The 21,910-nt window shown below is 43.8% G+C and overlaps 1 long non-coding RNA gene across 3 annotated transcripts in view; it reads left to right on the top strand.

Annotated features, from left to right (window-relative positions):
• Nucleotides 1-21,910, top strand: part of LOC307181196 — a 569,873-nt gene that overhangs the window by 148,188 nt on the left and 399,775 nt on the right. Inside the window, exons 1-2 of one of the 3 annotated variants that reach the window (XR_013826093.1) lie at nt 8,158-8,225; nt 9,723-9,804. The exons of the other annotated variants lie outside the window; for them this stretch is intronic. This is a non-coding gene — a long non-coding RNA (uncharacterized lncRNA). Of the gene's footprint in view, nt 1-8,157; nt 8,226-9,722; nt 9,805-21,910 lie in introns of those variants that run through there. 3 annotated transcript variants of the gene reach the window in all.

The following is a 21,910-nucleotide window of genomic DNA, read 5'->3' as shown; positions in this document are numbered from 1 at the left end:
TCGTTGAGCAAGGAGTAGCTCTTGTCTATTCCATATTTGGCTTAAGGAACTTTATCTGTGCTCATTTCAATCTCTGGTTTTATGCAGCACCCCAACTCACCTTTCCCCTTAAGCAAGCATAAGTTGGTTTTCTAAATTTGAGACCCTGTTCTGTTTTGGAATGCAGTTCCTGTGTAGCCAAGTTTACATTCCGTGTACTAGTGATATCTTATGATGTTTCTTTTTCTGTGTGACTTATTTCAGTTAGAATCATCATACCTGAATCCACTCATTGTGCTGCTAAGGGCCTGATGACACAGATTTCATTGCTGAGTGATATTGCTTTGTAAGTAAATACCACAACTTTTTTATCCATTTTTCACTTTCTGCGATGTTGAACTTGTACTGTAAACGAGGTTCTTGTAAACAGAGCCGTTCCAAACTTTGGGGTGGCTGTGTCTTTTTCATTTTAATTTCCCTAAGCTATAGGACCATAAGTGGAAGTGCCCTAGGCTCTGATGCTTTGTTTTTTAGATGTTTCAGGAAACACCATACACTTCTCCTGAGCGTCTGTTGGCAATTTACATCCCGCCCATCAGCATAACAAGGCTCCCAGTTCTCCATGGCCTGTCCAGCCTTTCTGGAGTTTACACTTTTTTCAGATGGCCCTTTTGACCGGGGAGAAGTGAGACTTCATTGTAGTGCAGATTTACTTTGCAAGTTTGCTTGGTTGGCCAAAAAGGGCGTATGCGTTTTTTCCTGAATATATTCAGGAAAAAACGCATACGCACTTTTTGGCCAAGTGCATCATTGTGGACGTTCTGCCTCTTTTCCTATGCCTTTAATGCAATTCCAGTCTACCTCCTGAAATCGGTTTCCTGCAATTCTGCCCCGCTTTCAAGTCCTCTTGGCAGCCTTACTTCAGTCTATTTTTGGACGATAGCTGTCATTTATAACTCTGCAGGTTTGTGAATTACAGTGCCCCTGAGCTCCTTTCTTCAACTCGCTTTCTTTTGAGCTGGCCACAACACCGCAGGATGTCTACAGGCCCTAATCTGGTTCTGGCATGGCACGCTGAGCCTTTGGTTAATTCCTCTTCCTGGTGGGAAATGAGAGTTAAATTTGCCCATCCAGACACCTCCAGCTAGTCTCTCATTGGTTCTTGCTATTCCTGTTCATCTTCCACAGAAATTGCAAACTGGGCCAAACAGGAGGTTAAAGGGACTGACTCTCCAAGCGGGGAGAGTGTTAGTAAAGCGTCTGGAATGTTGAACCCGAGTACCAGGGTACGAAAACTGAGACATATTTGAACACGTCTCCCGATCACGTGGTTGATCATAATCTAGGTTCCACATGCATGTTTTAGCTGAAGGAACAATACCTTAAACTTGGAGAGTTGAGACCCGTGGAATGGGTACCATGCAATATGACTTCAAAGGGTCTTCATTTGCTCACGAACCCCTCCAATCCTATCACTGCTGCATTTATGCCCATGTACACATGCTTGATTCTCTTTCGGAGACATAGCAATCCATAGGTTTTAAGATACTTACTAGTCAGGTACATTCTTAGGCGTTTAATATGCGGTGTTGAGTCCATTTCGTTGCGCAAGGAGTAGCTCTTGTCTATTCCATATTTGGCTTAAGGAACTTTATCTGTGCTCATTTCAATCTCTGGTTTTATGCAGCACCCCAACTCACCTTTCCCCTTAAGCAAGCATAAGTTGGTTTTCTAAATTTGAGACCCTGTTCTGTTTTGGAATGCAGTTCCTGTATAGCCAAGTTTACATTCTGTGTATTAGTGATATCTTATGATGTTTCTTTTTCTGTGTGACTTATTTCAGTTAGAATCATCATACCTGAATCCACTCATTGTGCTGCTAAGGGCCTGATGACACAGATTTCATTGCTGAGTGATATTGCTTTGTAAGTAAATACCACAACTTCTTTATCCATTTTTCACTTTCTGCGATGTTGAACTTGTACTGTAAACGAGGTTCTTGTAAACAGAGCCGTTCCAAACTTTGGGGTGGCTGTGTCTTTTTCATTTTAATTTCCCTAAGCTATAGGACCATAAGTGGAAGTGCCCTAGGTTCTGTTGCTTGTTTTTTAGTTGTTTCAGGAAACACCATACACTTCTCCCAAGTGGTTCTTGGCAATTTACATCCCGCCCATCAGCATAACAAGGCTCCCAGTTCTCCATGGCCTGTCCTGCCTTTCTGGATTTTACCCTTTTTTCAGATGGCCCTTTTGACCGGGGGGAAGTGAGACTTCATTGTAGTGCAGATTTCCTTTGCAAGCTTGCTTGGTTGGCCAAAAAGGGCGTATGCGTTTTTTCCTGAATATATTCAGGAAAAAACGCATACGCCCTTTTTGGCCAAGTGCATCATTGTGGACGTTCTGCCTCTTTTCCTATGCTTTCAATGCAATTCCAGTCTACCTCCTGAAATCGGTTTCCTGCAATTCTGCCCCGCTTTCAAGTCCTCTTGGCAGCCTTACTTCAGTCTATTTTTGGACGATAGCTGTCATTTATAACTCTGCAGGTTTGTGAATTACAGTGCCCCTGAGCTCCTTTCTTCAACTCGTTTTCTTGTGAGCTGGCCGCAACACCGCAGGATGGCTTCAGGCCCTAATCTGGTTCCGGTACGGCACACTGAGCCTTTGGTTATTTCCTCTTCCTGGTGGGAAATGAGAGTTAAATTTGCCCGTCCAGACACCTCCAGCTAGCCTCTCATTGGTTCTCGCTATTCCTGTTCATCTTCCGCAGAAATTGCAAACTGGGCCAAACAGGAGGTTAAAGGGACTGACTCTCCAAGTCGGGAGAGTGTTAGTAAAGCGTCTGGAATGTTGCACCCGAGTACCAGGGGAAGAAAACTGAGACATATTTGAACATGTCTCCCGTTCACATGGTTGATCATACTTGGGTTCCACATGCATGTTTTAGCTGAAGGAAGAATACCTAAAACCTGGGTAGTTGAAACCCGTGGAATGGGTACCATGCAATATGACTTCAAAGGGTTTTCATTTGCTTACCGAACCTCTCCAATCCTATCACTGCTGCGTTTATGCCCCTGTACACATGCTTGATTCTCTTTCGGAGACATAGCAATCCATAGGTTTTAAGATACTTACTAGTCAGGTACATTCTTAGGCGTTTAATATGCGGTGTTGAGTCCATTTCGTTGAGCAAGGAGTAGCTCTTGTCTATTCCATATTTGGCTTAAGGAACTTTATCTGTGCTCATTTCAATCTCTGGTTTTATGCAGCACCCCAACTCACCTTTCCCCTTAAGCAAGCATAAGTTGGTTTTCGAAATTTGAGACCCTGTTCTGTTCTGTAATTCAGTTCCTGTGTAGCCAAGTTTACATTCCGTGTATTAGTGATATCTTATGATGTTTCTTTTTCTGTGTGACTTATTTCAGTTAGAATCATCATACCTGAATCCACTCATTGTGCTGCTAAGGGCCTGATGACACAGATTTCATTGCTGAGTGATATTGCTTTTTAAGTAAATACCACAACTTCTTTATCCATTTTTCACTTTCTGCGATGTTGAACTTGTACTGTAAACGAGGTTCTTGTAAACAGAGCCGTTCCAAACTTTGGGGTGGCTGTGTCTTTTTGATTTTAAATTCCCTAAGCTATAGGACCATAAGTGGAAGTGCCCTAGGCTCTGTTGCTTTGTTTTTTAGATGTTTCAGGAAACACCATACACTTCTCCCGAGTGGTTGTTGGCAATTTACATCCCGCCCATCAGCATAACAAGGCTCCCAGTTCTCCATGGCCTGTCCTGCCTTTCTGGATTTTACACTTTTTTCAGATGGCCCTTTTGACCAGGGGGAAGTGAGACTTCATTGTAGTGCAGATTTCCTTTGCAAGCTTGCTTGGTTGGCCAAAAAGGGCGTATGCGTTTTTTCCTGAATATATTCAGGAAAAAACGCATACGCCCTTTTTGGCCAAGTGCATCATTGTGGACGTTCTGCCTCTTTTCCTATGCTTTCAATGCAATTCCAGTCTACCTCCTGAAATCGGTTTCCTGCAATTCTGCCCCGTTTTCAAGTCCTCTTGGCAGCCTTACTTCAGTCTATTTTTGGACGATAGCTGTCATTTATAACTCTGCAGGTTTGTGAATTACAGTGCCCCTGAGTTGCTTTCTTCAACTCGCTTTCTTGTGACCTGGCCGCAACACCGCAGGATGGCTTCAGGCCCTAATCTTGTTCCGGCCCGGCATGCTGAGCCTTTGGTTAATTCCTCTTCCTGGTGGGAAATGAGAGTTGAATTTGCCCGTCCAGACACCTCCAGCTAGCCTCTCATTGGTTATCGCTATTCCTGTTCATCTTCCGCAGAAATTGCAAACTGGGCCAAACAGGAGGTTAAAGGGACTGACTCTCCAAGTCGGGAGAGTGTTAGTAAAGCGTCTGGAATGTTGCACCCGAGTACCAGGGGAGGAAAACTGAGACATATTTGAACACGTCTCCCGTTCACATGGTTGATCATACTCTGGGTTCCACATGCATGTTTTAGCTGAAGGAAGAATACCTTAAACCTGGAGAGTTGAGACCCGTGTAATGGGTACCATGCAATATGACTTCAAAGGGTCTTCATTTGCTCCCCGAACCTCTCCAATCCTATCACTGCTGCGTTTATGCCCCTGTACACACGCTTGATTCTCTTTTGGAGACATAGCAATCCATAGGTTTTAAGATACTTACTAGTCAGGTACATTCTTAGGCGTTTAATATGGGGTTTTGAGTCCATTTCGTTGAGCAAGGAGTAGCTCTTGTCTATTCCATATTTGGCTTAAGGAACTTTATCTGTGCTCATTTCAATCTCTGGTTTTATGCAGCACCCCAACTCACCTTTCCCCTTAAGCAAGCATAAGTTGGTTTTCTAAGTTTGAGACCCTGTTCTGTTTTGGAATGCAGTTCCTGTGTAGCCAAGTTTACATTCCGTGTATTAGTGATATCTTATGATGTTTCTTTTTCTGTGTGACTTATTTCAGTTAGAATCATCATACCTGAATCCACTCATTGTGCTGCTAAGGGCCTGATGACACAGATTTCATTGCTGAGTGATATTGCTTTGTAAGTAAATACCACAACTTCTTTATCCATTTTTCACTTTCTGCGATGTTGAACTTGTACTGTAAACGAGGTTCTTGTAAACAGAGCCGTTCCAAACTTTGGGGTGGCTGTGTCTTTTTCATTTTAATTTCCCTAAGCTATAGGACCATAAGTGGAAGTGCCCTAGGTTCTGTTGCTTTGTTTTTTAGTTGTTTCAGGAAACACCATACACTTCTCCCAAGTGGTTCTTGGCAATTTACATCCCGCCCATCAGCATAACAAGGCTCCCAGTTCTCCATGGCCTGTCCTGCCTTTCTGGATTTTACACTTTTTTCAGATGGCCCTTTTGACCGGGGGGAAGTGAGACTTCATTGTAGTGCAGATTTCCTTTGCAAGCTTGCTTGGTTGGCCAAAAAGGGCGTATGCGTTTTTTCCTGAATATATTCAGGAAAAAACGCATACGCCCTTTTTGGCCAAGTGCATCATTGTGGACGTTCTGCCTCTTTTCCTATGCTTTCAATGCAATTCCAGTCTACCTCCTGAAATCGGTTTCCTGCAATTCTGCCCCGCTTTCAAGTCCTCTTGGCAGCCTTACTTCAGTCTATTTTTGGACGATAGCTGTCATTTATAACTCTGCAGGTTTGTGAATTACAGTGCCCCTGAGCTCCTTTCTTCAACTCGCTTTCTTGTGACCTGGCCGCAACTCCGCAGGATGGCTTCAGGCCCTAATCTGGTTCCGGCCCGGCATGCTGAGCCTTTGGTTAATTCCTCTTCCTGGTGGGAAATGAGAGTTGAATTTGCCCGTCCAGACACCTCCAGCTAGCCTCTCATTGGTTCTCGCTATTCCTGTTCATCTTCCGCAGAAATTGCAAACTGGGCCAAACAGGAGGTTAAAGGGACTGACTCTCCAAGTCGGGAGAGTGTTAGTAAAGCATCTGGAATGTTGCACCCGAGTACCAGGGGAGGAAAACTGAGACATATTTGAACACGTCTCCAGATCACATGGTTGATCATACTCTGGGTTCCACATGCATGTTTTAGCTGAAGGAAGAATACCTAAAATCTGGGTAGTTGAAACCCGTGGAATGGGTACCATGCAATATGACTTCAAAGGGTCTTCATTTGATCACTGAACCTCTCCAATCCTATCACTGCTGCGTTTATGCCCCTGTACACATGCTTGATTCTCTTTCGGAGACATAGCAATCTATAGGTTTTAAGATACTTACTAGTCAGGTACATTCTTAGGCGTTTAATATGCGGTGTTGAGTCCATTTCGTTGAGCAAGGAGTAGCTCTTGTCTATTCCATATTTGGCTTAAGGAACTTTATCTGTGCTCATTTCAATCTCTGGTTTTATGCAGCACCCCAACTCACCTTTACCCTTAAGCAAGCATAAGTTGGTTTTCTAAATTTGAGACCCTGTTCTGTTCTGTAATTCAGTTCCTGTGTAGCCAAGTTTACATTCCGTGTATTACTGATATCTTATGATGTTTCTTTTTCTGTGTGACTTATTTCAGTTAGAATCATCATACCTGAATCCACTCATTGTGCTGCTAAGGGCCTGATGACACAGATTTCATTGCTGAGTGATATTGCTTTGTAAGTAAATACCACAACTTCTTTATCCATTTTTCACTTTCTGCGATGTTGAACTTTTACTGTAAATGAGGTTCTTGTAAACAGAGCCGTTCCAAACTTTGGGGTGGCTGTGTCTTTTTGATTTTAATTTCCCTAAGCTATAGGACCATAAGTGGAAGTGCCCTAGGTTCTGTTGCTTTGTATTTTAGATGTTTCAGGAAACACCATACACTTCTCCCGAGTGGTTGTTGGCAATTTACATCCCGCCCATCAGCATAACAAGGCTCCCAGTTCTCCATGGCCTGTCCTGCCTTTCTGGATTTTACACTTTTTTCAGATGGCCCTTTTGACCGGGGGGAAGTGAGACTTCATTGTAGTACAGATTTCCTTTGCAAGCTTGCTTGGTTGGCCAAAAAGGGCGTATGCGTTTTTTCCTGAATATATTCAGGAAAAAACGCATACGCCCTTTTTGGCCAAGTGCATCATTGTGGACGTTCGGCCTCTTTTCCTATGCTTTCAATGCAATTCCAGTCTACCTCCTGAAATCGGTTTCCTGCAATTCTGCCCCGCTTTCAAGTCCTCTTGGCAGCCTTACTTCAGTCTATTTTTGGACGATAGCTGTCATTTATAACTCTGCAGGTTTGTGAATTACAGTGCCCCTGAGCTCCTTTCTTCAACTCGTTTTCTTGTGAGCTGGCCGCAACACCACAGGATGGCTTCAGGCCCTAATCTGGTTCCGGTACGGCACACTGAGCCTTTGGTTATTTCCACTTCCTGGTGGGAAATGAGAGTTAAATTTGCCCGTCCAGACACCTCCAGCTAGCCTCTCATTCGTTCTCGCTATTCCTGTTCATCTTCCGCAGAAATTGCAAACTGGGCCAAACAGGAGGTTAAAGGGACTGACTGTCCAAGTCGGGAGAGTGTTAGTAAAGCGTCTGGAATGTTGCACCCGAGTACCAGGGGAAGAAAACTGAGACATATTTGAACATGTCTCCCGTTCACATGGTTGATCATACTTGGGTTCCACATGCATGTTTTAGCTGAAGGAAGAATACCTAAAACATGGGTAGTTGAAACCCGTGGAATGGGTACCATGCAATATGACTTCAAAGGGTTTTCATTTGCTTACCGAACCTCTCCAATCCTATCACTGCTGCGTTTATGCCCCTGTACACATGCTTGATTCTCTTTCGGAGACATAGCAATCCATAGGTTTTAAGATACTTACTAGTCAGGTACATTCTTAGGCGTTTAATATGCGGTGTTGAGTCCATTTCGTTGAGCAAGGAGTAGCTCTTGTCTATTCCATATTTGGCTTAAGGAACTTTATCTGTGCTCATTTCAATCTCTGGTTTTATGCAGCACCCCAACTTACCTTTCCCCTTAAGCAAGCATAAGTTGGTTTTCGAAATTTGAGACCCTGTTCTGTTCTGTAATTCAGTTCCTGTGTAGCCAAGTTTACATTCCGTGTATTAGTGATATCTTATGATGTTTCTTTTTCTGTGTGACTTATTTCAGTTAGAATCATCATACCTGAATCCACTCATTGTGCTGCTAAGGGCCTGATGACACAGATTTCATTGCTGAGTGATATTGCTTTTTAAGTAAATACCACAACTTCTTTATCCATTTTTCACTTTCTGCGATGTTGAACTTGTACTGTAAACGAGGTTCTTGTAAACAGAGCCGTTCCAAACTTTGGGGTGGCTGTGTCTTTTTGATTTTAAATTCCCTAAGCTATAGGACCATAAGTGGCATTGCCCTAGGCTCTGTTGCTTTGTTTTTTAGATGTTTCAGGAAACACCATACACTTCTCCCGAGTGGTTGTTGGCAATTTACATCCCGCCCATCAGCATAACAAGGCTCCCAGTTCTCCATGGCCTGTCCTGCCTTTCTGGATTTTACACTTTTTTCAGATGGCCCTTTTGACCAGGGGGAAGTGAGACTTCATTTTAGTGCAGATTTCCTTTGCAAGCTTGCTTGGTTGGCCAAAAAGGGCGTATGCGTTTTTTCCTGAATATATTCAGGAAAAAACGCATACGCCCTTTTTGGCCAAGTGCATCATTGTGGACATTCTGCCTCTTTTCCTATGCTTTCAATGCAATTCCAGTCTACCTCCTGAAATCGGTTTCCTGCAATTCTGCCCCGTTTTCAAGTCCTCTTGGCAGCCTTACTTCAGTCTATTTTTGGACGATAGCTGTCATTTATAACTCTGCAGGTTTGTGAATTACAGTGCCCCTGAGTTGCTTTCTTCAACTCGCTTTCTTGTGACCTGGCCGCAACACCGCAGGATGGCTTCAGGCCCTAATCTGGTTCCGGCCCGGCATGCTGAGCCTTTGGTTAATTCCTCTTCCTGGTGGGAAATGAGAGTTGAATTTGCCCGTCCAGACACCTCCAGCTAGCCTCTCATTGGTTCTCGCTATTCCTGTTCATCTTCCGCAGAAATTGCAAACTGGGCCAAACAGGAGGTTAAAGGGACTGACTCTCCAAGTCGGGAGAGTGTTAGTAAAGCGTCTGGAATGTTGCACCCGAGTACCAGGGGAAGAAAACTGAGACATATTTGAACACGTCTCCCGTTCACATGGTTGATCATACTTGGGTTCCACATGCATGTTTTAGCTGAAGGAAGAATACCTAAAACCTGGGTAGTTGAAACCCGTGGAATGGGTACCATGCAATATGACTTCAAAGGGTTTTCATTTGCTTACCGAATCTCTCCAATCCTATCACTGCTGCGTTTATGCCCCTGTACACATGCTTGATTCTCTTTCGGAGACATAGCAATCCATAGGTTTTAAGATACTTACTAGTCAGGTACATTCTTAGGCGTTTAATATGCGGTGTTGAGTCCATTTCGTTGAGCAAGGAGTAGCTCTTGTCTATTCCATATTTGGCTTAAGGAACTTTATCTGTGCTCATTTCAATCTCTGGTTTTATGCAGCACCCCAACTCACCTTTCCCCTTAAGCAAGCATAAGTTGGTTTTCAAAATTTGAGACCCTGTTCTGTTCTGTAATTCAGTTCCTGTGTAGCCAAGTTTACATTCCGTGTATTACTGATATCTTATGATGTTTCTTTTTCTGTGTGACTTATTTCAGTTAGAATCATCATACCTGAATCCACTCATTGTGCTGCTAAGGGCCTGATGACACAGATTTCATTGCTGAGTGATATTGCTTTTTAAGTAAATACCACAACTTTTTTATCCATTTTTCACTTTCTGCGATGTTGAACTTGTACTGTAAACGAGGTTCTTGTAAACAGAGCCGTTCCAAACTTTGGGGTGGCTGTGTCTTTTTGATTTTAAATTCCCTAAGCTATAGGACCATAAGTGGAAGTGCCCTAGGCTCTGTTGCTTTGTTTTTTAGATGTTTCAGGAAACACCATACACTTCTCCCAAGTGGTTCTTGGCAATTTACATCCCGCCCATCAGCATAACAAGGCTCCCAGTTCTCCATGGCCTGTCCTGCCTTTCTGGATTTTACACTTCTTTCAGATGGCCCTTTTGACCAGGGGGAAGTGAGACTTCATTGTAGTGCAGATTTCCTTTGCAAGCTTGCTTGGTTGGCCAAAAAGGGCGTATGCGTTTTTTCCTGAATATATTCAGGAAAAAACGCATACGCCCTTTATGGCCAAGTGCATCATTGTGGACGTTCTGCCTCTTTTCCTATGCTTTCAATGCAATTCCAGTCTACCTCCTGAAATCGGTTTCCTGCAATTCTGCCCCGTTTTCAAGTCCTCTTGGCAGCCTTACTTCAGTCTATTTTTGGACGATAGCTGTCATTTATAACTCTGCAGGTTTGTGAATTACAGTGCCCCTGAGTTGCTTTCTTCAACTCGCTTTCTTGTGACCTGGCCGCAACACCGCAGGATGGCTTCAGGCCCTAATCTGGTTCCGGCCCGGCATGCTGAGCCTTTGGTTAATTCCTCTTCCTGGTGGGAAATGAGAGTTGAATTTGCCCGTCCAGACACCTCCAGCTAGCCTCTCATTGGTTCTCGCTATTCCTGTTCATCTTCCGCAGAAATTGCAAACTGGGCCAAACAGGAGGTTAAAGGGACTGACTCTCCAAGTCGGGAGAGTGTTAGTAAAGCGTCTGGAATGTTGCACCCGAGTACCAGGGGAGGAAAACTGAGACATATTTGAACACGTCTCCCGTTCACATGGTTGATCATACTCTGGGTTCCACATGCATGTTTTAGCTGAAGGAAGAATACCTTAAACCTGGAGAGTTGGGACCCGTGTAATGGGTACCATGCAATATGACTTCAAAGGGTCTTCATTTGCTCCCCGAACCTCTCCAATCCTATCACTGCTGCGTTTATGCCCCTGTACACACGCTTGATTCTCTTTTAGAGACATAGCAATCCATAGGTTTTAAGATACTTACTAGTCAGGTACATTCTTAGGCGTTTAATATGGGGTTTTGAGTCCATTTCGTTGAGCAAGGAGTAGCTCTTGTCTATTCCATATTTGGCTTAAGGAACTTTATCTGTGCTCATTTCAATCTCTGGTTTTATGCAGCACCCCAACTCACCTTTCCCCTTAAGCAAGCATAAGTTGGTTTTCTAAATTTGAGACCCTGTTCTGTTTTGGAATGCAGTTCCTGTGTAGCCAAGTTTACATTCCGTGTATTAGTGATATCTTATGATGTTTCTTTTTCTGTGTGACTTATTTCAGTTAGAATCATCATACCTGAATCCACTCATTGTGCTGCTAAGGGCCTGATGACACAGATTTCATTGCTGAGTGATATTGCTTTGTAAGTAAATACCACAACTTCTTTATCCATTTTTCACTTTCTGCGATGTTGAACTTGTACTGTAAACGAGGTTCTTGTAAACAGAGCCGTTCCAAACTTTGGGGTGGCTGTGTCTTTTTCATTTTAATTTCCCTAAGCTATAGGACCATAAGTGGAAGTGCCCTAGGTTCTGTTGCTTTGTTTTTTAGATGTTTCAGGAAACACCATACACTTCTCCTGAGTGGTTTTTGGCAAATTACATCCCGCCCATCAGCATAACAAGGCTCCCAGTTCTCCATGGCCTGTCCTGCCTTTCTGGATTTTACACTTTTTTCAGATGGCCCTTTTGACCGGGGGGAAGTGAGACTTCATTGTAGTGCAGATTTCCTTTGCAAGCTTGCTTGGTTGGCCAAAAAGGGCGTATGCGTTTTTTCCTGAATATATTCAGGAAAAAAACGCATACGCCCTTTTTGGCCAAGTGCATCATTGTGGACGTTCTGCCTCTTTTCCTATGCTTTCAATGCAATTCCAGTCTACCTCCTGAAATCGGTTTCCTGCAATTCTGCCCCGCTTTCAAGTCCTCTTGGCAGCCTTACTTCAGTCTATTTTTGGACGATAGCTGTCATTTATAACTCTGCAGGTTTGTGAATTACAGTGCCCCTGAGCTCCTTTCTTCAACTCGCTTTCTTGTGACCTGGCCGCAACACCGCAGGATGGCTTCAGGCCCTAATCTGGTTCCGGCCCGGCATGCTGAGCCTTTGGTTAATTCCTCTTCCTGGTGGGAAATGAGAGTTGAATTTGCCCGTCCAGACACCTCCAGCTAGCCTCTCATTGGTTCTCGCTATTCCTGTTCATCTTCCGCAGAAATTGCAAACTGGGCCAAACAGGAGGTTAAAGGGACTGACTCTCCAAGTCGGGAGAGTGTTAGTAAAGCGTCTGGAATGTTGCACCCGAGTACCAGGGGAAGAAAACTGAGACATATTTGAACACGTCTCCCGTTCACATGGTTGATCATACTTGGGTTCCACATGCATGTTTTAGCTGAAGGAAGAATACCTAAAACCTGGGTAGTTGAAACCCGTGGAATGGGTACCATGCAATATGACTTCAAAGGGTCTTCATTTGCTCACGAACCTCTCCAATCCTATCACTGCTGCGTTTATGCCCCTGTACACATGCTTGATTCTCTTTCGGAGACATAGCAATCCATAGGTTTTAAGATACTTACTAGTCAGGTACATTCTTAGGCGTTTAATATGCGGTGTTGAGTCCATTTCGTTGAGCAAGGAGTAGCTCTTGTCTATTCCATATTTGGCTTAAGGAACTTTATCTGTGCTCATTTCAATCTCTGGTTTTATGCAGCACCCCAACTCACCTTTCCCCTTAAGCAAGCATAAGTTGGTTTTCGAAATTTGAGACCCTGTTCTGTTCTGTAATTCAGTTCCTGTGTAGCCAAGTTTACATTCCGTGTATTACTGATATCTTATGATGTTTCTTTTTCTGTGTGACTTATTTCAGTTAGAATCATCATACCTGAATCCACTCATTGTGCTGCTAAGGGCCTGATGACACAGATTTCATTGCTGAGTGATATTGCTTTGTAAGTAAATACCACAACTTCTTTATCCATTTTTCACTTTCTGCGATGTTGAACTTGTACTGTAAACGAGGTTCTTGTAAACAGAGCCGATCCAAACTTTGGGGTGGCTGTGTCTTTTTGATTTTAAATTCCCTAAGCTATAGGACCATAAGTGGAAGTGCCCTAGGCTCTGTTGCTTTGTTTTTTAGATGTTTCAGGAAACACCATACACTTCTCCCGAGTGGTTGTTGGCAATTTACATCCCGCCCATCAGCATAACAAGGCTCCCAGTTCTCCATGGCCTGTCCTGCCTTTCTGGAGTTTACACTTTTTTCAGATGGCCCTTTTGACCAGGGGGAAGTGAGACTTCATTGTACTGCAGATTTCCTTTGCAAGCTTGCTTGGTTGGCCAAAAAGGGCGTATGCGTTTTTTCCTGAATATATTCAGGAAAAAACGCATACGCCCTTTTTGGCCAAGTGCATCATTGTGGACGTTCTGCCTCTTTTCCTATGCTTTCAATGCAATTCCAGTCTACCTCCTGAAATCGGTTTCCTGCAATTCTGCCCCGCTTTCAAGTCCTCTTGGCAGCCTTACTTCAGTCTATTTTTGGACGATAGCTGTCATTTATAACTCTGCAGGTTTGTGAATTACAGTGTCCCTGAGCTCCTTTCTTCAACTCGCTTTCTTGTGACCTGGCCGCAACACCGCAGGATGGCTTCAGGCCCTAATCTGGTTCCGGCCCGGCATGCTGAGCCTTTGGTTAATTCCTCTTCCTGGTGGGAAATGAGAGTTGAATTTGCCCGTTCAGACACCTCCAGCTAGCCTCTCATTGGTTCTCGCTATTCCTGTTCATCTTCCGCAGAAATTGCAAACTGGGCCAAACAGGAGGTTAAAGGGACTGACTCTCCAAGTCGGGAGATTGTTAGTAAAGCGTCTGGAATGTTGCACCCGAGTACCAGGGGAAGAAAACTGAGACATATTTGAACACGTCTCCCGTTCACATGGTTGATCATACTTGGGTTCCACATGCATGTTTTAGCTGAAGGAAGAATACCTAAAACCTGGGTAGTTGAAACCCGTGGAATGGGTACCATGCAATATGACTTCAAAGGGTCTTCATTTGCTCACGAACCTCTCCAATCCTATCACTGCTGCGTTTATGCCCCTGTACACATGCTTGATTCTCTTTCGGAGACATAGCAATCCATAGGTTTTAAGATACTTACTAGTCAGGTACATTCTTAGGCGTTTAATATGCGGTGTTGAGTCCATTTCGTTGAGCAAGGAGTAGCTCTTGTCTATTCCATATTTGGCTTAAGGAACTTTATCTGTGCTCATTTCAATCTCTGGTTTTATGCAGCACCCCAACTCACCTTTCCCCTTAAGCAAGCATAAGTTGGTTTTCTAAATTTGAGACCCTGTTCTCTTCTGTAATTCATTTCCTGTGTAGCCAAGTTTCCATTCCGTGTATTACTGATATCTTATGATGTTTCTTTTTCTGTGTGACTTATTTCAGTTAGAATCATCATACCTGAATCCACTCATTGTGCTGCTAAGGGCCTGATGACACAGATTTCATTGCTGAGTGATATTGCTTTGTAAGTAAATACCACAACTTCTTTATCCATTTTTCACTTTCTGCGATGTTGAACTTGTACTGTAAACGAGGTTCTTGTAAACAGAGCCGTTCCAAACTTTGGGGTGGCTGTGTCTTTTTGATTTTAATTTCCCTAAGCTATAGGACCATAAGTGGAAGTGCCCTAGGCTCTGTTGCTTTGTTTTTTAGTTGTTTCAGGAAACACCATACACTTCTCCCAAGTGGTTCTTGGCAATTTACATCCCGCCCATCAGCATAACAAGGCTCCCAGTTCTCAATGGCCTGTCCTGCCTTTCTGGATTTTACACTTTTTTCAGATGGCCCTTTTGACCGGGGGAAAGTGAGAATTCATTGTAGTGCAGATTTCCTTTGCAAGCTTGCTTGGTTGGCCAAAAAGGGCGTATGCGTTTTTTCCTGAATATATTCAGGAAAAAACGCATACGCCCTTTTTGGCCAAGTGCATCATTGTGGACGTTCTGCCTCTTTTCCTATGCTTTCAATGCAATTCCAGTCTACCTCCTGAAATCGGTTTCCTGCAATTCTGCCCCGCTTTCAAGTCCTCTTGGCAGCCTTACTTCAGTCTATTTTTGGACGATAGCTGTCATTTATAACTCTGCAGGTTTGTGAATTACAGTGCCCCTGAGCTCCTTTCTTCAACTCGCTTTCTTGTGACCTGGCCGCAACACCGCAGGATGGCTTCAGGCCCTAATCTGGATCCGGCACGGCACGCTGAGCCTTTGGTTAATTCCTCTTCCTGGTGGGAAATGAGAGTTAAATTTGCCCGTCCAGATACCTCCAGCTAGCCTCTCATTGGTTCTCGCTATTCCTGTTCATCTTCTGCAGAAATTGCAAACTGGGCCAAACAGGAAGTTAAAGGGACTGACTCTCCAAGTCGGGAGAGTGTTAGTAAAGCGTCTGGAATGTTGCACCCGAGTACCAGGGTACGAAAACTGAGACGTATTTGAACACGTCTCCCCATCACATGGTTGATCATAATCTAGGTTCCACATGCATGTTTTAGCTGAAGGAAGAATACCTTAAACCTGGGTAGTTGAAACCCGTGGAATGGGTACCATGCAATATGACTTCAAAGGGTCTTCATTTGCTCACCGAACCTCTCCAATCCTATCACTGCTGCGTTTATGCCCCTGTACACATGCTTGATTCTCTTTCGGAGACATAGCAATCCATAGGTTTTAAGATACTTACTAGTCAGGTACATTCTTAGGCGTTTAATATGCGGTGTTGAGTCCATTTCGTTGAGCAAGGAGTAGCTCTTGTCTATTCCATATTTGGCTTAAGGAACTTTATCTGTGCTCATTTCAATCTCTGGTTTTATGCAGCACCCCAACTCACCTTTCCCCTTAAGCAAGCATAAGTTGGTTTTCGAAATTTGAGACCCTGTTCTGTTCTGTAATTCAGTTCCTGTGTAGCCAAGTTTACATTCCGTGTATTACTGATATCTTATGATGTTTCTTTTTCTGTGTGACTTATTTCAGTTAGAATCATCATACCTGAATCCACTCATTGTGCTGCTAAGGGCCTGATGACACAGATTTCATTGCTGAGTGATATTGCTTTGTAAGTAAATACCACAACTTCTTTATCCATTTTTCACTTTCTGCGATGTTGAACTTGTACTGTAAACGAGGTTCTTGTAAACAGAGCCGATCCAAACTTTGGGGTGGCTGTGTCTTTTTGATTTTAAATTCCCTAATCTATAGGACCATAAGTGGAAGTGCCCTAGGCTCTGTTGCTTTGTTTTTTAGATGTTTCAGGAAACACCATACACTTCTCCCGAGTGGTTGTTGGCAATTTACATCCCGCCCATCAGCATAACAAGGCTCCCAGTTCTCCATGGCCTGTCCTGCCTTTCTGGAGTTTACACTTTTTTCAGATGGCCCTTTTGACCAGGGGGAAGTGAGACTTCATTGTACTGCAGATTTCCTTTGCAAGCTTGCTTGGTTGGCCAAAAAGGGCGTATGCGTTTTTTCCTGAATATATTCAGGAAAAAACGCATACGCCCTTTTTGGCCAAGTGCATCATTGTGGACGTTCTGCCTCTTTTCCTATGCTTTCAATGCAATTCCAGTCTACCTCCTGAAATCGGTTTCCTGCAATTCTACCCCGCTTTCAAGTCCTCTTGGCAGCCTTACTTCAGTCTATTTTTGGACGATAGCTGTCATTTATAACTCTGCAGGTTTGTGAATTACAGTGCCCCTGAGCTCCTTTCTTCAACTCGCTTTCTTGTGACCTGGCCGCAACACCGCAGGATGGCTTCAGGCCCTAATCTGGTTCCGGCCCGGCATGCTGAGCCTTTGGTTAATTCCTCTTCCTGGTGGGAAATGAGAGTTGAATTTGCCCGTCCAGACACCTCCAGCTAGCCTCTCATTGGTTCTCGCTATTCCTGTTCATCTTCCGCAGAAATTGCAAACTGGGCCAAACAGGAGGTTAAAGGGACTGACTCTCCAAGTCGGGAGATTGTTAGTAAAGCGTCTGGAATGTTGCACCCGAGTACCAGGGGAAGAAAACTGAGACATATTTGAACACGTCTCCCGTTCACATGGTTGATCATACTTGGGTTCCACATGCATGTTTTAGCTGAAGGAAGAATACCTAAAACCTGGGTAGTTGAAACCCGTGGAATGGGTACCATGCAATATGACTTCAAAGGGTCTTCATTTGCTCACGAACCTCTCCAATCCTATCACTGCTGCGTTTATGCCCCTGTACACATGCTTGATTCTCTTTCGGAGACATAGCAATCCATAGGTTTTAAGATACTTACTAGTCAGGTACATTCTTAGGCGTTTAATATGCGGTGTTGAGTCCATTTCGTTGAGCAAGGAGTAGCTCTTGTCTATTCCATATTTGGCTTAAGGAACTTTATCTGTGCTCATTTCAATCTCTGGTTTTATGCAGCACCCCAACTCACCTTTCCCCTTAAGCAAGCATAAGTTGGTTTTCTAAATTTGAGACCCTGTTCTCTTCTGTAATTCATTTCCTGTGTAGCCAAGTTTCCATTCCGTGTATTACTGATATCTTATGATGTTTCTTTTTCTGTGTGACTTATTTCAGTTAGAATCATCATACCTGAATCCACTCATTGTGCTGCTAAGGGCCTGATGACACAGATTTCATTGCTGAGTGATATTGCTTTGTAAGTAAATACCACAACTTCTTTATCCATTTTTCACTTTCTGCGATGTTGAACTTGTACTGTAAACGAGGTTCTTGTAAACAGAGCCGTTCCAAACTTTGGGGTGGCTGTGTCTTTTTGATTTTAATTTCCCTAAGCTATAGGACCATAAGTGGAAGTGCCCTAGGCTCTGTTGCTTTGTTTTTTAGTTGTTTCAGGAAACACCATACACTTCTCCCAAGTGGTTCTTGGCAATTTACATCCCGCCCATCAGCATAACAAGGCTCCCAGTTCTCAATGGCCTGTCCTGCCTTTCTGGATTTTACACTTTTTTCAGATGGCCCTTTTGACCGGGGGAAAGTGAGAATTCATTGTAGTGCAGATTTCCTTTGCAAGCTTGCTTGGTTGGCCAAAAAGGGCGTATGCGTTTTTTCCTGAATATATTCAGGAAAAAACGCATACGCCCTTTTTGGCCAAGTGCATCATTGTGGACGTTCTGCCTCTTTTCCTATGCTTTCAATGCAATTCCAGTCTACCTCCTGAAATCGGTTTCCTGCAATTCTGCCCCGCTTTCAAGTCCTCTTGGCAGCCTTACTTCAGTCTATTTTTGGACGATAGCTGTCATTTATAACTCTGCAGGTTTGTGAATTACAGTGCCCCTGAGCTCCTTTCTTCAACTCGCTTTCTTGTGACCTGGCCGCAACACCGCAGGATGGCTTCAGGCCCTAATCTGGATCCGGCACGGCACGCTGAGCCTTTGGTTAATTCCTCTTCCTGGTGGGAAATGAGAGTTAAATTTGCCCGTCCAGATACCTCCAGCTAGCCTCTCATTGGTTCTCGCTATTCCTGTTCATCTTCCGCAGAAATTGCAAACTGGGCCAAACAGGAAGTTAAAGGGACTGACTCTCCAAGTGGGGAGAGTGTTAGTAAAGCGTCTGGAATGTTGCACCCGAGTACCAGGGGTGGAAAACTGAGATATATTTGAACACGTCTCCCGTTCACATGGTTGATCATACTCTGGGTTCCACATGCATGTTTTAGCTGAAGGAAGAATACCTTAAACCTGGAGAGTTGAGACCCGTGTAATGGGTACCATGCAATATGACTTCAAAGGGTCTTCATATGCTCACCGAACCTCTCCAATCCTATCACTGCTGCGTTTATGCCCCTGTACACATGCTTGATTCTCTTTCGGAGACATAGCAATCCATAGGTTTTAAGATACTTACTAGTCAGGTACATTCTTAGGCGTTTAATATGGGGTGTTGAGTCCATTTCATTGAGCAAGGAGTAGCTCTTGTCTATTCCATATTTGGCTTAAGGAACTTTATCTGTGCTCATTTCAATCTCTGGTTTTATGCAGCACCCCAACTCACCTTTCCCCTTAAGCAAGCATAAGTTGGTTTTCGAAATTTGAGACCCTGTTCTGTTCTGTAATTCAGTTCCTGTGTAGCCAAGTTTCCATTCCGTGTATTACTGATATCTTATGATGTTTCTTTTTCTGTGTGACTTATTTCAGTTAGAATCATCATACCTGAATCCACTCATTGTGCTGCTAAGGGCCTGATGACACAGATTTCATTGCTGAGTGATATTGCTTTGTAAGTAAATACCACAACTTCTTTATCCATTTTTCACTTTCTGCGATGTTGAACTTGTACTGTAAACGAGGTTCTTGTAAACAGAGCCGATCCAAACTTTGGGGTGGCTGTGTCTTTTTGATTTTAATTTCCCTAAGCTATAGGACCATAAGTGGAAGTGCCCTAGGTTCTGTTGCTTTGTTTTTTAGATGTTTCAGGAAACACCATACACTTCTCCCGAGTGGTTGTTGGCAATTTACATCCCGCCCATCAGCATAACAAGGCTCCCAGTTCTCCATGGCCTGTCCTGCCTTTCTGGATTTTACACTTTTTTCAGATGGCCCTTTTGACCGGGGGGAAGTGAGACTTCATTGTAGTGCAGATTTCCTTTGCAAGCTTGCTTGGTTGGCCAAAAAGGGCGTATGCGTTTTTTCCTGAATATATTCAGGAAAAAACGCATACGCCCTTTTTGGCCAAGTGCATCATTGTGGACGTTCTGCCTCTTTTCCTATGCTTTCAATGCAATTCCAGTCTACCTCCTGAAATCGGTTTCCTGCAATTCTGCCCTGCTTTCAAGTCCTCTTGGCAGCCTTACTTCAGTCTATTTTTGGACGATAGCTGTCATTTATAACTCTGCAGGTTTGTGAATTACAGTGCCCCTGAGCTCCTTTCTTCAACTCGCTTTCTTTTGAGCTGGCCGCAACACCGCAGGATGGCTTCAGGCCCTAATCTGATTCCGGTACCGCACGCTGAGCCTTTGGTTATTTCCTCTTCCTGGTGGGAAATGAGAGTTAAATTTGCCCGTCCAGACACCTCCAGCTAGTCTCTCATTGGTTCTCGCTATTCCTGTTCATCTTCCGCAGAAATTGCAAACTGGGCCAAACAGGAGGTTAAAGGCGCTGACTCTCCAAGTGGGGACAGTGTTAGTAAAGCGTCTGGAATGTTGCACCCGAGTACCAGGGGAGGAAAACTGAGACATATTTGAACACGTCTCCCGATCACATGGTTGATCATACTCTGGGTTCCACATGCATGTTTTAGCTGAAGGAAGAATACCTAAAACCTGGGTAGTTGAAACCCGTGGAATGGGTACCATGCAATATGACTTCAAAGGGTCTTCATTTGCTCACCGAACCTCTCCAATCCTATCACTGCTGCGTTTATGCCCCTGTACACATGCTTGATTCTCTTTCGGAGACATAGCAATCTATAGGTTTTAAGATACTTACTAGTCAGGTACATTCTTAGGCGTTTAATATGCGGTGTTGAGTCCATTTCGTTGAGCAAGGAGTAGCTCTTGTCTATTCCATATTTGGCTTAAGGAACTTTATCTGTGCTCATTTCAATCTCTGGTTTTATGCAGCACCCCAACTCACCTTTCCCCTTAAGCAAGCATAAGTTGGTTTTCTAAATTTGAGACCCTGTTCTGTTCTGTAATTCAGTTCCTGTGTAGCCAAGTTTACATTCCGTGTATTACTGATATCTTATGATGTTTCTTTTTCTGTGTGACTTATTTCAGTTAGAATCATCATACCTGAATCCACTCATTATGCTGCTACGGGCCTGATGACATAGGTTTCATTGCTGAGTAATACTGCATTGTACGTAAGTACCACAAGTTCTTTATCTATTTTTCACTTTCTGTGATATTGAACTTGTACGGTAAACGAGGTTCTTGTAAACAGAGGCGTCCCAAACTTTGGGGTGGCTGTGTCTTTTTGATTTTAATTTCCCTAAGCTATAGGACCATAAGTGGAAGTGCCCTAGGCTCTGTTGCTTTGTTTTTTAGATGTTTCAGGAAACACCATACACTTCTCCCGAGTGTCTGTTGGCAATTTACATCCCGCCCATCAGCATAACAAGGCTCCCAGTTCTCCATGGCCTGTCCAGCCTTTCTGGATTTTACACTTTTTTCAGATGGCCCTTTTGACCGGGGGAAGTGAGACTTCATTGTAGTGCAGATTTCCTTTGCAAGTTTGCTTGGTTGGCCAAAAAGGGCGTATGCGTTTTTTCCTGAATATATTCAGGAAAAAACGCATACGCCCTTTTTGGCCAAGTGCATCATTGTGGACGTTCTGCCTCTTTTCCTATGCTTTCAATGCAATTCCAATCTACCTCCTGAAATCGGTTTCCTGCAATTCTGCCCCGCTTTCGAGTCCTCTTGGCAGCCTTACTTCAGTCTATTTTTGGACGATAGCTGTCATTTATAACTCTGCAGGTTTGTGAATTACAGTGCCCCTGAGCTCCTTTCTTCAACTCGCTTTCTTGTGACCTGGCCGCAACAACGCAGGATGTCTTCAGGCCCTAATCTGGTTCCGGCACGGCACGCTGAACCTTTGGTTAATTCCTCTTCCTGGTGGGAAATGAGAGTTAAATATGCCCGTTCAGACACCTCCAACTAGTCTCTCATTGGTTCTCGCTATTCCTGTTCATCTTCCGCAGAAATTGCAAACTGGGCCAAACAGGAGGTTAAAGGGACTGACTCTCCAAGTCGGGAGAGTGTTAGTAAAGCGTCTGGAATGTTGCACCCGAGTACCAGGGTAGGAAAACTGAGACATATTTGAACACGTCTCCCGTTCACATGGTTGATCATACTCCGGGTTCCACATGCATGTTTTAGCTGAAGGAAGAATACCTTAAACCTGGAGAGTTGAGA

This window comes from Stenella coeruleoalba (assembly GCF_951394435.1).
Source record: "Stenella coeruleoalba genome assembly, contig: scaffold_138, whole genome shotgun sequence".
Classification (NCBI taxonomy): domain Eukaryota; kingdom Metazoa; phylum Chordata; class Mammalia; order Artiodactyla; family Delphinidae; genus Stenella; species Stenella coeruleoalba.
This window is presented reverse-complemented; position numbering and strand designations above follow the sequence as displayed.